Source organism: Ursus maritimus, unplaced genomic scaffold (assembly GCF_017311325.1).
Source record: "Ursus maritimus isolate PB19 unplaced genomic scaffold, ASM1731132v1 scaffold_1, whole genome shotgun sequence".
NCBI classification, from domain to species: Eukaryota; Metazoa; Chordata; class Mammalia; order Carnivora; family Ursidae; genus Ursus; species Ursus maritimus.
In genome coordinates, this window is record NW_024423343.1 from 90,892,188 (window position 1) to 90,908,224 (window position 16,037).

The 16,037-nt window shown below is 36.4% G+C and overlaps 1 protein-coding gene and 1 pseudogene across 1 annotated transcript in view; one reads left to right on the forward strand and one right to left on the reverse strand.

Annotated features, from left to right (window-relative positions):
• Window positions 1-16,037, forward strand: part of ZRANB3 (zinc finger RANBP2-type containing 3) — a 302,057-nt gene that overhangs the window by 89,985 nt on the left and 196,035 nt on the right. The window lies entirely within an intron of this gene.
• LOC103667669 lies at window positions 12,815-13,710 on the reverse strand (annotated as a pseudogene).

Below are 16,037 nucleotides of genomic sequence, written 5' to 3' on the forward strand. Positions count from 1 at the left end.
GCAATATTATATTAGTCTAGGCTTACAACATAGGGATTCCATGTTTATATATGTTACAAAATATTCACTATGCTAAATGTAGTTATCATCTGTCACCATACAAAATTATTACAATATTATTGACTGTATTCCCTGTGCTATACTTTACATCCCCATGATTTATTGTATAACTGGAAGTTTGTACCTCTTAATCCCCTTTACTTATTTTGCACATTCCCCCAACTGCTCCCCTTTGGCAATCACCATTTTTTTTCCTGTATTTGTGATTCTGGTTTCTGGTTTTTTGTTTGTTTATTTCATTTTTAAAAAATATTCCACATATAGGTGAAATTATATGGTATTTGTGTTTTTCTGACTTCTTTCACTTGGCGTGATACCTTCTAAGTTCACCCAAGTTGCAAGATTTCATTTTTTTTTGTTTTTGTTTTTTTAATGATTATATCATAGTATGATACTTATATCTTTATATACTTATTTTTAAAATTTTTCTTGAAGTATAGTTGACATACAGTGTTATAGTAGTTTCAGTTTTACAACATAGTGTTTCAAAGTTCTATACACTGTGCTCACCAGTCTTCTGTCATCACATAATATTATTACAATGTTATTGACTATATTCCCTGTGCTGTACTTTTCATTCCTTATTTATTGATTTTTTTTTCCTTAGCATAATAGTCTATCCATGTTGTTGTGAATGGCAAGATCTCATTCTTTTTTTAGGTCTGAGTTATATTCCACCATACCACATCTTCTTTATACACTCATCTATTAATAGACACAGGTTGCTTTCATATCTTGGCTATGGTACATAATACTGTCATAAACATAGGGGTTGTATATGTTTACAAATTAGTGGGTTTTTTTTTTTAGATAAATACCCAATAGTAGAATTATTGGTTCATATGGTATTTTTATTTTTAATTTTTTGAGTAACCTCCATATAGTTTTCCCTAGTGGCTGAACCAGTTTACATACTCACCAACAGTTCCCAAGGGTTCCGTTTCTCCACATCTTTGCCAATACTTGTTATTTCTTTTCTTATTGTTATTATGCATTCTGATTTGTGTGAGTTGACATTTTGTTGTGGTTTTGAGTTGTATTTCCCTGATGAGTAGTGATGTTGAGCATCTTTCTATGTGCCTGTTAGCCATCTGTATGTCTTCTTTGGAAAAATGTGTATTCATCTGAAACAGTGTCTACCCACTTTTTAATTGAATTGTTTTATTTTTTGTATGGAGTTGTATGTGGTTTTTTAAAATATATTTTGGGGGTGCCTCCGTGGCTTGTTTGTCCACCTCTTGGTTTTGGCTCAGGTCACAATCTCAGGTCGTGAGATTGAGCCCTATATCTGTCTGTGCTTAGTGCAGAATCTGCTTGAGACCTCTCCCTCTCTTTCTGCCCCTCCCCCAGCTTGTGCATGCGCGCACACACTCTTTCTAAATAAATAAATAAGTAAAATCTTCAAATTACATATATATGTTAATCTTATATCAGATATATGATTTGCAAATATTTTCTCCCATTCTGTAGGTTTTCATTTTGTTGATGATTTCCTTTGCAGTACAGAAGCTTTTTAGTTTATGTAGTCCCACTTGTTAATTTTTGCTTTTTTTGCTTTTACCCGAGGATACAGATCCAAAAAAATACTGCTAAGACTCACGTCTGAGATTTTACTGCCTATGTTTTCTTTTGGGAGTTTTATGGTTTCAGGTCTTACATTTAGATTTTAAATCCATTTTGAGTTTATTTTTGTATATGGTATAAGGAAGTGATCCAATTTTAATTTTTTTTAATATAACTGTCCACTTTTCCCAACATCATTTATTGAAGAGGTTCTCTTTGTCCCCATTGTTTTCTTTTAAAGATTTATTTATTTATTTATTTATTTATTTATTTATTTATTTAAAGAGAGAGAAAGAGCACCTGCCTGAGCAGGGGAGGAGAAAAGGGAGAGGGAGAGAAGCAGATTCCCACTGAATGAAGCCCACCCAGGGTTCAATCTCATAAACCTAAGGTCATGACCTGAGCTGAAATCAAGAGTTGGGTGCTTAATGGACTGAGCCCTCCAGCACCCTCTCCCCATTGTATATTCTTTTTTGTTGTACATTAATTGACCAAATAAGTGTGAGTTTATTTCTGGATCTCCATTAGGTTACATGGATCTATGTTTCTGTTTTTGTGCTAATACCATACTGTTTTGATTACTATAGCTTTGTACTATAGTTTGGTATCAGGGATGTGATACCTCTAGCTTTGTTCTTCTTTCTCAAAATTACTTGATTATTTGGGGTCTTTTGTGGGTCCATACAAATTTTAAGATTATTGTAATTCTGTGATAAATGGTGTTGGTATTTTGATAGAGATTACATTGGATCTTTAGATTGTATGGGTAGTATGTACATTTTAATGATATTAATTCTTCTAATTTATGAGCATGGTATATATTTTCATTTATATGTCATCTTCGGTTTCTTTTATCAGTGTTATACAATTTTTAGAGAGTAAGTCTTTCACCTTTGTTCAGTTAATTTTTAGGGTTTTTTTGGTGCAATTGTAATTTGGATTTGTTTGTTTTTTGGGTTTTTTTTTAAAGATTTTATTTATTTATTTGACAGAGAGAGAGAGACAGCCGGCGAAAGAGGGAACACAAGCAGGGGGAGTGGGAGAGGAAGAAGCAGGCTCCCAGCAGAGCAGGGAGCCTGATTCGGGGCTCAATCCCAGGACCCTGGGATCACACCCTGAGCCAAAGGCAGATGCTTAACAACTGAGCCACCCAGGCGCCCCATAATTTAGATTGTTTTAACTTCATTCTGCTAGTTTGTTATCAGTATACAGAAATGCAACATATTTCTATATATTAATTTTGTATCTTGGAACTTGATTGAATTTATTTATTTTTTATGAAGATTTTACTTTTATTTATTCATGAGAGACAGAGAGAGAGGGAAAAGCAGGCTTGCGGGACTTGATCCCAGGATCCTGGGATCACAACCTGACCTGAAGGCAGACGCCTAACCAACTGAGCCAACCAGGAGCTCTATTGAATTTATTTATTAATTCTAATAGTTTTTTGGGTGGATCTTTAGGATTTCTTATATGTAGTATCATGTCACTGCAAAGAATGACAGTTTTGTTACTTATCAATTTGGATGTCTTCTTTCTTTTCTCTTTTTCTTTTTCTTTTTCTTTTTTTTAGCCAGACTCATCTGGCTAAAAGTTTATCAGTTTTACCTTTTCAAAGAACCAGCTCTTTGTTGTATCCATCTTTTCTTATTTTTTAGTCTCTATTTCATTTATTTTCACTCTGATCTTGATTATTTCCTACCCTCTACTAACTTTGGACTTTGATTTTTTTTTTTTTTTGCTTCCGTTAGGTGTAGATTAGATCGTTTATTTGAGATTTTAGTTGTTTCTTGACCTGCATCACCATAGACCTGCATCACTATAAACTTCTCTCTGAGAACTGCTTTTGCTGCATTCCAACAACTCCAGAAAGTTTTGTTTCCATTTTCATTTGTCTCCAGTTATCCTTTGATTTCTTCTTTGATTTCTTTGTTGACTCATTTTCTGTTTAGTAGCATGTTATTTAGCTTCTGTTTGTTTCCGGCTTTTTGTTTTGTTTTCTTCTGGTAACTAATTTCTACTTTCATACCATTGTGGCCAGAAAAGATGCTTCATATGATTCCATCTTCTTAAATTTATTGAGACTTGTTTTGTTTCCTGACGTGTGATCTGTCCTGGAGAATGTTACATGCTCACTTGAAAAGAATGTGTATTTCGCTATTTTGAATAGGATGTTCTGTATAAATCTGTTAAGTTCATCTGGTCTCATGTGATATTCAAAGCCACTATTTCCTTTTTATTTTCTGTCTGGATTATCCTTTGATGTAAGGGGTTTAAGTTTTTTGGTACTCTTATATTATTGTCAGTTTCTCCCTCTATATCCATTAATATGTGCATTATGTATTTAGGTGCTCTTATGTTAGAAGCATAGATATTTACAATCATTATATCCTCTTGTTGGGTTTATTCCTTTATCATTATGTAATGCCCTTCTTTGTCTCTTATTACAGTCCTTGTTTAAAAGTCTATTTTGTCTGATACATGTATTTCTACCCCAGGTTTTCTCTGTTGCCATTTGCATGGAATATTGTTTTCCTTCCTTTCAGCTTTCAGTGTTTATCTGTGTTTAGGTTTGAGGAGAGTGTCTGGTAGGAGCATATAGATGGATCTTTTTTTTTAATCTGTTTGTTACTATGTGTCTTGTGATTAGATCATTTAGTCCGTTTACATTTTAAGTAGTTACTGATAGATATGTACTTAGTGCTATTTTGTTTATTGTCTCCTGATTCTTCTTCTAGTTCTCTGTTCCTTTCTGGTTCTCTCGTACTCTTCTTTTGTGATTTGATGACTTTCTGTAGTGCTATGCTTGGAGTAGTTTGTCTTATTTGTGTGTGTATCTATCGTAGATTTTTGATTTGCAATTACCATGATGTTCATATATAACATCTTGTAAATGCATAGCTATCTATTTTAAGTTCATGGATGCTTAGTTTGAACACATTCTAAAAGTACTACATTTTATTTCCCGCTTTGCTATATGTATTTGATGTCATAATTTACATCTTTTTATTTTGTGTATATCTTAATTGTTGTAGGTAAAGCAACTAGTATAGACATAATTAAAATGACTACTTTTGTCTTTTTACATTCATACTAGCTTTATAAATAATTGATCAATTACCTTTAGTGTGTTTCCTTTACCACTGAAATTATTTCTTCTGTAATTTTCTTCTAGTTGTGACTTTTTCTTTTTGTTAAGATTTATTTATTTATTTGAGAGAGAGCAAGAGTGCACATGTGAGTGTAAGGAGGGGCAGGTAGAGGGAGAGGGGAAAGAATCTCAGCCAGACTTCCCTCTGAGCACAGAGCCAGATGCGGGGCTCCATCTCACTGCCTGAACTGAAATCAAGAATTGGACACTTAACCCACTGAGCCACCCAGGGACCCCTAGTTGTGGCTTTTTCTTTTCTGCTTAAAGAAGTCCCTTTAACATTTATTTTAAGCCTGAGATAGTGTGATAAACCCCTTTCACTTTTCTTCTTCTGGAAGACTCTTTATCTCTCCTTTACTTCTTTTTTTTTTTTTTTAAGATTTTATTTATTTATTCGACAGAGATAGAGACAGCCAGCGAGAGAGGGAACACAAGCAGGGGGAGTGGGAGAGGAAGAAGCAGGCTCACAGCGGAGGAGCCTGATATGGGGCTCGATCCCACAACGCCGGGATCACGCCCTGAGCCAAAGGCAGACGCTTAACTGCTGTGCCACCCAGGCGCCCCTATCTCTCCTTTACTTCTGAATAACTTTCCCAGGTAGATTATTCCTGGTTGTGAGTTGTAACTTGCGAAGTTTCTGTGAAAAATCTGGTGATAGCCTTATGGCAAGGAGGGGGTCTTCTGTACATAACTAGTTGCTTTTCTCTTGCTGCTCTTAAGGTTCTTTATTTTAATATTTTCACGTTTTTGTTATGTGTCTTGGTGGTGATCTCTTAGTTCATCTTGTTTGGGACTGTTCATGCTTCCCTACCTGATTGTGGGTTTCCTTCTTCAGATTAGCGAAATTTTTAGCCACTATTTTTTCAAAAAGTTTTCTGCCTCTTTCTCTCTCTTCTTCTGGGAGCCCTATAATGTGAATGTTAGTATACTTGATGTTGTTTCAGTGGTCCTTTAACCTACCCTTATTATTTTTTTATACATTTTTTTCTTTTTGTTGTTCACCTTGGATGATCTCCACTAGCCTATTTTCCAGGTTGCTGATCTATTCTATATCATCTAATCTCCTGTTGAATCCCTCTAGCATATTTTTTATTTCAGTTATTGAGTTATTCAGCTCTAATTGGATCTTTTTTATTATCACTCTTTTTGTTGAAGTTCTTGGTGAATTCAAACCCTCTTCTCTCAAGTCTGGTGAACATCTTCATGATCATGACTTTGAATTCTTTATCAGCTAGATTGCTTATCTCCATTTTGTTTAGTTATTTTCTGAGGTTTAGTTTTATTCTTTCATTTGCAACATGTTACTCTGTCTTTTCTTTTTTGTCTGTGTTTGTTAGTATGTATTAGCTCAGCTATGTCTCTTTATCTTGAAGTTAGTGGTCTCATATACGAGCACCTCTTGGGCCCTAGGAGCTCCATCCCCCTGGTCACCAGAACCAAGCACTCCAGAATTGTCCCATGTGTGGGCTGTGGACTGCTGCCATTGCATTGATGGGTGGGGCTGGCTACTGTGGCTTGCTGTAGGTGCTGTGAGCTGGCTATTGGGTGGGGTTAGCCCCCCTACAGCTGGCTGAGAGGCCTTGATGCAGCTGCTATTGATGTGCTGATGGGTGTGGCACCCCGCCCCCCACGGAGTTGCTTTGGAGGGTGCAGAGTCTTTTTTTTTTTATAATAATAATTTTTTATATGTTATGTTAGTCACCATACAGTATATCCTTAGTTTTTGATGTAGTGTTCCATGATTCATTACTTGCGTGTAACACCCAGTGCTCCATGCAATATGTGCCCTCCTTAATACCCATCACTGGCCTATCCCAGTCCCCCCCCACCCCGCCTCCCCTCTGAAGCCCTCAGTTTGTTTCCCAGAGTCCATAGTCTCTCATGCTTCATTCCCCCTTCTGTTTACCCCCCCCTTAATTCTTCCCTTCCTTCTCCTACTGATCTTCCTGCTATTTCTTATGTTCCATAAATGAGTGAAACCATATGATAATTGTCTTTCTGTGCTTGTCTTATTTCACTTAACATAATTTCCTCCTCCAGTCCCGTCCATGTTGCTGCAAATGTTGGGTAATCGTTCTTTCTGATGGCTGAGTAATATTCCATTGTATATATGGACCACATCTTCTTAATCCAGTCATCTGTTGAAGGGCATCTTGGCTCCTTCCACAATTTAGCTATTTTGGACAATGCTGCTATGAGCACTGGGGTGCACATGGCCCTTCTCTTTACTACGTCTGTATCTTTGGGGTAAATACCCAGTAGTGCAATTGCCGGATCATAGGGTAGCTCAATTTTTAACTTTTTAAGTGACCTCCACACTGTTTCCCAAAGTGGCTGTACCAACTTGCATTCCCACCAACAGTGTAAGAGGGATCCCCTTTCTCCACATCCTCTCCAACATTTGTTGTTTCTTGCCTTGTCAATTTTTGCCATGCTAACTGGCGTAAGGTGGTATCTCAATGTGGTTTTGATTTGAATTTCCCTGGGATGCAAGGGTGGTTCAACATTTGCAAATCGATCAGTGTGATAGATCATATCAACAAGAAAAGAGTCAAGAACCATATGATCCTCTCAATTGATGCAGAAAAAGCATTTGACAAAATACAGCATCCGTTCCTGATTAAAACACTTCAGAGTGTAGGGATAGAAGGTGCATTCCTCAATTTCATAAAAACCATCTATGAAAAGCCTACAGCGAATATCGTTCTCGATGGGGAAAAGCTAAAAGCCTTTCCCTTAAGATCAGGAACACGACAAGGATGTCCACTCTCTCCATTATTATTCAACATAGTACTAGAAGTCCTTGCAACAGCAATGAGACAACAAAAAGGGATAAAAGGTATCCAAATCAGCAAAGAAGAAGTCAAACTGTCTCTCTTCGCAGATGACATGATACTCTATATGGAGGGTGCAGAGTCTTGGCCAGGGCTGCCCTGTGGGTGTGGCAGTGTGGTAGTCACTTTGAGCATTGTTGTTTTGGGGTTTGGTGGTCCCCACTGATACTGCCTGCCAGGTTTGGTGAGACAGGAGTTCTTTGGAGGGGTGCCAGCCTGGGCAGGCTGGTGAGCTGGGTGGGTTCACAGGAGAAATCCAGCATGGGGACAAGTGGTGTTAACAGTGTAGGGAGAGGGTGCCACAAGTAGCACCCTTCTGCATTGGGCTAGGTAGGCTGAATGAGGGAGGAAAAATGGTACTTATTAGCCCTTCCAGTTTTGGAGAAAGTTTCTGCAGCTCCCTCTGCCCCTCTTGCATACTCTCTAAAATTACTTAATAAATCTCTCTCACATGTGACCCAGGCACTTTTCAAATCACTCCTTCTCTGCTATGTTTCAGAACGAGTGATACAGTGTTGTGTCCTTTAAAACAGTCAGTTTCCAATAGCCTTCTGGCTCTCCTGGGGTAAAGCCCTGCTGACTTTCACAGCCAGATGTTGTGGGGGCTCTTCTTCCTGGTGCAGATTGCCAGGCCAGGAAGGGAGGCTGCCTGATGTGGTGTTTAAAGCCCTCACTCCTCAGGAAGCTTATGATATCTTTCCTGCTTGTGGGTCACTGTGCAGGGAGTTTGGTTCCTGATCATTCAACTTGAAATTTTGGAGTAAAAAAATCATTTCCATTTTTATTATCTTTTCAGAGCATTAAATTCCCCATTTTCATATAATTGAATGACTGTTTATTTTTAAAATTCCTTTAGAAATATTTGAATTCTTATTTTTTATTATGGTCTATTTGGGATTATTTTGACAGTTAAGATCCCAGTTGTGTAATTGAGAGATGCTTATATGTATTATTTTTGTATCTTTGATTTCTTGCTAGCTTCATTTTTCTTATTCTAATATTCTCTTGTTACTTTTTTTTTAAAGGAGACTCTAATCTTTAAAATTACTTGAATATTGTCTTTTCAAAGATTTATAAATAATCTCAGTAGTTGGAATCATATCGACATCTTTATTTCTAGTACCATGATGGTTTATTTATTAAAAAAATTTTAACGACAAGTTTATTCAAGTATAATTTATGTATAGTAGAATTCGCCCTTCTAAAGTGTACAGTTCAGTGTTTGGATAAATTTATACAATTTTGTAACCACCACCAAAGTCAAGATAGAGAAGACTTCCATTATCCTAGGCCGCTCCCTCGTACCCTTTTGTGAACAGTCACGTCTTACAAATAAAACCTATCACAACAACTGATTTGTGTGAATAAACAAAATTATTCTAAACTGCCATATAAATGGAGTCATACAATATGTAACATTTTGTGCCTGTCTTCTTTTATTAACATAATACTTCTGAGATTGATCCATTTGTTGAATGTATCATTCCTTTTTATTGCTGAGTAGTATTCCATTGTATGGGCGTACCAACATCTATCTAGCCATTTGCCTGTTGATGGACACTTTGGATTGTTTGCAATTTTTCATGGCAGTGAGTAAAGCTATAAATGTTCACATGCAGGTCTTTGTGTGGGCATGTTTTTATTTCTTTTGTGTAAATACTCAGGGGTGGGTGGGATTGCTATGACATATGGCAAATTTATGTTTAACTTTATAAGAGACGACTGTACTGTTTTTTAAAGTGGGTGTATATTTTTGATTTGCACCAGCAAATATATGAGGGTTCCAGTCACTCTGCATCCTTGCCAAGATTCGTCCTTCTAAATCTTTTTAATTTTATTCATTCTACTAGTTGTGTAATTGTATCTTATTGTGGTTTTAATTTACAGTTCTCAGATGACTAATGATATTGAGCACAGTTTTGTGTGCCTCTTGGCCATCTGTACATCTTTTTGGTGAAATATCTATTCAGATCTTCTGTCCATTTTAATAATTGTATTATCTTCTTATTGAATTGTGTTATTTATATATTCTGGATTCAAGTCTTTTGCTGGCTAGTACATACACATTCTCCTAGCCTGTGACTTATCTTAGTGTCTTTTGAAGAACAGATGTTAATTTTAATGAAGTCCAATTTATCAGCTTTTTGGTGGTTTGTGCTTTCTGTGTCTTATCTAAGAAAAATACTAATTTAATATCACACATTTTTTTTGTTTTCTTCCACAAATTTATATATTTTATTAAGATTTTATTTATTTATTTTAGAGAAAGAGAGAGCATGAGTAGGGGGAGGGCAAAAGGAGAGGGAGAGAGAATCTCAAGCAGTCTCCACACTGAGCACGGAGCCCAATGCAGGGCTTGATCTCGTGACTCCAAGATCAGACCTGAGCTGAGACCAAGAGTTAGACACCTAACTGATTGAGCCACCTAGACGTACCCACAAATTTGTATTTTTATCTCTTACATATAGTTCTATAATGCATTTTAACTTAAATTTTGTATATTTTTATATATGGTATGAGGTGGAGGTTGAGGGTTTTGTTTTGTTCTGTTTTCCATGTCCAGTTACTCTAGTACCATTTGTTGAGAAGTCTGTCCTTTCTCCATCAAATTACCTGGTATATTTGTTGAAAATCAATTGACCATGTATGTGTGGGTGTATTTCTCGACTCTGTTCTATTGATTCATACACCAACTTTAGACAAACACCACATTGCTTTAATTATTATAGTTCTATAATAAGACTTAAAATTGGTTTATTCTTACCATGGGAAAACTAGTATTGAGCTGCTACATCTATACATTCTTCCCATTGGTCCTATGATCCTGTTAGTCCTATTATTCTAGAATGTCCTCTAGAATAAGATTACCTCCTATTTTGTATGACAGTCTTTCATCTATTTGAATAAGTAAATGTTCATACAGTTTAATTTGGACTAAGCCTCCATAGGCTCAAGATCTTTTAAATTTAAGACTTTTTTGTCATTTTAACAAAAGAGCTTACCATAAATTAGGAGCTCAGTAAATATTTGTTGGAATTGAATTGAACTCTGTGGAATAACTGTTCATTTGTATCCTTAAAGTAGGTTACTTGAGTTCAGCAGAGCAAAGAAAGCATAGTTCCTGTGACATTAATTTCGTTAGGAAACCATGGTTCTCTTAAGAAATAAGTCTTTCTGGATAATTGATTGTTTGCAGCTTTTTATTTTCCAGTTTTAGACATTTTCTATTAAGTTATTTTCATATTATGTGCTAGGCACTGGTTGGGCCAATTCAATATGGAAACTCAACTTCCTTTAGTTGGGGAACTTTAAAAATTGTTAATATCAGTATTGTTTATATCCTCCTTGTTTTCTCTTTTTATTGTTTACACATTATTCAGATATTGGATGTCTGGAGTTGGTCCTCTAATATTCTTTTCTCTTTTTTCCTGTTTCAACTCATCATCTTTTTGCCCTTCTTTGTGAGAATTCTCCTCGACTGTATCTTTCTGTTCTATTAAGCTTTTGATCTCTGGTATTATTTTTTAATTTTCAAGAGCTATTTTTTATTCTCTGAGTATTTCCTCTTACTAGCACGCTATTCTTACTTCATAGGTGATGTCTCCTCTCTAAGAATATTAATGACAATTTTTCTTGAATTAATTTCTTCTTATATAGTCATGATTTCCTTCAACTTGCTTTCTTTCAGTATGTTTTGAATATTATCTGTCTTTAATATTATTAGTTTTTCTTAAATGTCCAGTGATCTTTCTCTGTCTAGTGATACACTCTGCTTCACTCACTCCAGAGGATAAACTCAGACCTTTGATAGGATGTGGGAGGACATTGTATCAAGTAGGGAATCGGGGAGTTTAACTATTTTATAAGCTTTTAACTAATCACACTGTTTTCTTCCCTATTTTTACCCTACTTGCAAAAGTACCTTATTCTGCCACTTCCTGAGCTCTTTAGGGGTTCCTCAGTGCCAGTCAAGTTGCTTTTCAGCTTTATTTTCTGTTGAAGTAGGATTTCACTTTTTGGTCTGCTAAGGTGCTTTTTCAGTTGTTCATCTGGTTTCACCTTTCTGAAATTTGCTTGCTGTTTTCTCCCTCTCTCCTGTGGGTTTATATTTTTTAAAGAAAAAACATTTATTGTCATGTTAAGATGGATTCACTGTGATGAAGAAAGAAGAAAGATTTCTACTTGAAGATAGTATTTGAACATATAATGTAGCTTTGCTTCTTCTTAAAACTTCTCTTTAATCAGAAACCTTTCTTCATTTCTTTAGCCAGAAACCTAATTCTTTTTTTTTTTTTTTTTAAGAGAGGGAGAGAGGTGGAGGGAGGGGCAAAGAGAGGAGGAAAGAGAACCCCAAGCAAGCTCCTTGCCCAGTGCAGAGCCTGACACAGGGCTCAGTTTCACAACCCTGAATTCATGACCTGAGCCAAAATCAAGAGTCAGACACCTAACTGACTAAACTACCCAGATGCTCCCAGAAACCTAATTCTAATCTGAGGGTTTTTTTTTTTTTATGCTGTAAATCATCATTTTCATTATTAACTTTGATTACATATTACATATTACGTATGTGGTAGCTATGCTTTCAGTAAGATATTCTGCTGCTGTAAAGACCTAGAACAAGAGTGAGCCTGAAGTTACCTTTCAGCCTTTTTCCCTACCTACTCCTGCCCCCCCCCCCAACAAATATACAGAAGAAGACATACACACTTAGGATCATTCTTTTCCTCTTAGCAGAAGTGGCTTTTTCTCCCTATCTTGAATATGCATACTTTTGGTAACTTTTGAGAGTGGCACCATTAAGCATCACGGCCATTTTACGTGCTTATTCGTAATTTCATCTCTTGGTTTCTAATTCTTGTTTTCTGCTATTAAGGGTATCGTGTTCTGTGGTACACATTTTATTGCTTTCTTTTACCTGATTCTTCTCTCTTCCTTTTAAAAAGAAAATTCTCTCTTAATTTGTCACTTCCTTTACTGATCATTTCTCCGTGAATTTTTTTTTTTTTAAGGTAAAATGGCTGGCTCTCATGGATCTAACCAGCCAATTAAAGTATTTCCCCTAAAGTGCTGAAAACCAGCTAATGCATTGCATATACTAATTGAATCTTTATTTATTTATTTATTTATTTATTTATTTATTTATTTTCATACTGTATGATCCTTAGTTAAGTAGAAAGACTTCCAATCACATCATCTAGGGACCATTTTACCCACTGCTCTGATTGGCCACCAATCTCTTGTCTCTCTTTAGCAATGGTAAGGCAAATACCCTTTCCATAGTGAAGAGAAATCATGGTTTGTTGTCTTTGCCAATAACAAAAATGTTGGAGAGGTCGTGGGAAAGCTGTTGCCATTGGCATCTTTCACGGGAGCTACATCAAAAGAACCAGGGTGTCTCTCTCAATGGGTGATCACACCAATTCTTCCCAGGTTAGTACCTCCAGTTAACCATACACAGATTACCAGTATCAAACTTCATGAAATCAGTAATCTTTCCAGTCTCCAAATCAATCTGAATGGTGTCAGTCACCTTGATTAGGGGATCAGAGTAGCAGATGGTGTGAGCATCATGGGTTACCAGATGAGGGATTCCTTTTGTCCCCACAAAGATCTTTCTCACTTTGCAAAAATTACACTTGGCCTCCTCAGGGGTAATCCGATGAAGAGCAAAGTGACCCTTGGTGTCATAGATCAGATCTCAGTCTTGTTAATACTGATGACATCCGTAAAACCAACAGGGTAGGTTACATCAGTTTGGATCTTGCCATCAATCCTAATAAAATGCAGCATACAGATCTTCTTTATCTCATCTCCTGTTAGGGTATACTTAAGTCTGTTCCTTAGGAAAATGATGAGAGGGAAACATTCTCTCAGCTTATGGGGACCAGTGGATGGATGAGAGGCAAACACACTGGTCAGTTTATCCAGCATCCAATGCTTTGGAGCTGTTACTTGCTTCAGATGCTTCTTGGGACCATGAGCCATGGCTGGACTAGGCCTGCATATTTAATCTTCAGTTGTCCCTTGCATTGGTTGGTGGTTCCATTTCCAAAGGAGATCTCTTCGTTGATAGCATGATTTGAGAGGGTTCTATGTCTAGGTTTGATAAAGGGTATCTTACCTGTGTCTAGGTAAGATAAGGGTTTTAAAAAATAATCCATTTATGTTCTTTAATGATTATACATGTATAAGGAATTACACTAACAAAGCATGAAAGATTTTACAGTGGGAAGTTTCCCTGTTCCTTCCATCTGCTCTCTAAGCCCCCCAGTCCTTCAAGTCCCCTTCCTGGAAGTAACCATTGGAACCACATATTTCTATAGCTCTTTAGAGATGTCTGAATTTATAAGCATTTACATGCATATAGGTCAACAATGTAGTGTTTTTACTCTTGCCACTTTTATTCAGCATACTACTGGAATTCCCAGCCAGAGCAATTAGGAAACAAAAAGATAAATAAAGGGCATTGAAATTCAAAAGGAAAATGTAAAATGATCTCTGTTGGTAGATGACATGCTCTTATAAATAAAAAACCCTAGGGTGCCTGGGTAGCTCAGTCAGTTAAGTGTCTGTCTTTAGCTCAGGTCATGATCTCAGGGTCCTGGTATCCAGTCCCACATCGGGCTCCCTGCTCAGTGGGGTCTGCTTCTCCCTTTCCCTCTATCCCTCTCCCTTGCTTGTGCTTTCGCTCTCTCACGCTCTCCCTCAAATAAATAAATAAAATCTTAAAATAAAAAACCTAAAGATTCCACAGTAAAACTATTAAAACCAAAAAAGTCAGTAAAGTTGTAGGATACAAAATCAATATACAAAAATCAATTGCACTTCTATACAGTGAACTATCAGTAAGAGAAATTAAATAATCCCATTTACAGTAGTGTCAAAAAGAGTAAGATACTTAGGAATAAATTTAAGGACATGAAAGATCTGTACACAAAACTGTAAGACATTAATGAAAGAAATTGAAGAAGACACAAATAAATGAAAATATATCTTGTGTTCATGGATTAGAAGAATTAATATTGTTCAAATGTCCATACTACCCAAAGCAATCTACAGATTCAATGCAGTCTGTCAAAAATCCCATGGCATTTTTCACAGAAATAGGCAAAACTACCCTAAAATTCAAATGGAACCACAGAAGACCTTGAGTAGCCAAAGCAATCTTGAGAAGAACAGTCTTTATTTTAAATTGTATCAGAAAGCTATTGTTATCAAAACAGATAAAAACAGGCACAATAAACCAATGTAACAGAATAAAGAGCCTAGAAGTAAAATCCTGCATATATAGTCAACTAATCTTCAACAAAGTCACTAAGAATACACAATAGGGAAAAGATAATCTCTTCAGTAAATGGTATTGGGGATAGTAGTTATCCACAGGCAAAAGAATGAAATTGAATCCTTTTCTTTTTTTTGAAAAGATTTTATTTATTTGAGGGAGGAAGCGAGAGAGAGCATGGGCTGGGAGAGAGGCAGATGGAGAGGGAGAGGCAGACTCCGTGCTGAGGGGGGGAGCCCTACATGGGGCTCTATCCCAGGACTCTGGGATCGTGACCTGAGCTGAAGGCAGACGCTTAAACAACTGAACCACCCAGGCGTCCCCCTTTTCTTACCTCATACATAGAAATCAACCCAAAATGGCTTAAAGACTCACATATAAGATCTGAAACTATAAAACTCCTAGAAGAAAGCATAGGAGGTAAGTTCCTAGACATTGATCATGGTGATGATTTTTTGGGGGGGGGAGGCAACAAAAATAAACCAGCAGGATTACATCAAACTAAAAAGTTTCTGCACAGCAAAGGAAAGAAAGCAAAAAGGAGCCTATGGAATGGGAGAAAATATTTGCAAACTATATCTATTAAAGGATTTATATCTACAATATATAAGAAACACCTTCAACTCAATAGCAAAAAAACAAATTACCTGATCAAAAAATGGTCTAAGAACTTGAATAAACTTTTTTTTTTAAAGATATACAAATAGCCAATAGGTACATGAAAATGTTCTCAACCTCACTCTTCTTCAGGGAAATGCAAATAAATCAAAATCACGAGTTATCGCCTCATAGCTGCTAGGAGAGCTATTACCAAAAAGTTAAAAGATTTAAGAAGTGTTTGTGAGGTTGTGGAGAAAAGGTAACCTTTGTGCACTGTTGGTAGCATTGTAAATTGGTGCAGCTATTATGGAAAACAGTATGGAGGTTCCTCAAAATATTAAACATAGAACTACCACATGACCCAGCAATCACAGTTCTGGGTCTATATCTAGAGGAAATGAAATCACTATCTGGAAGAGATATTTGCATTCCCGTATTCATTGCAGCATTATTCACAGTAGCCAAGATAAAATAGCCATTGTTAGTGGATGACTATATAGAGAAAATGGTGGTGGTTTACACACACACACACACACACACACACACA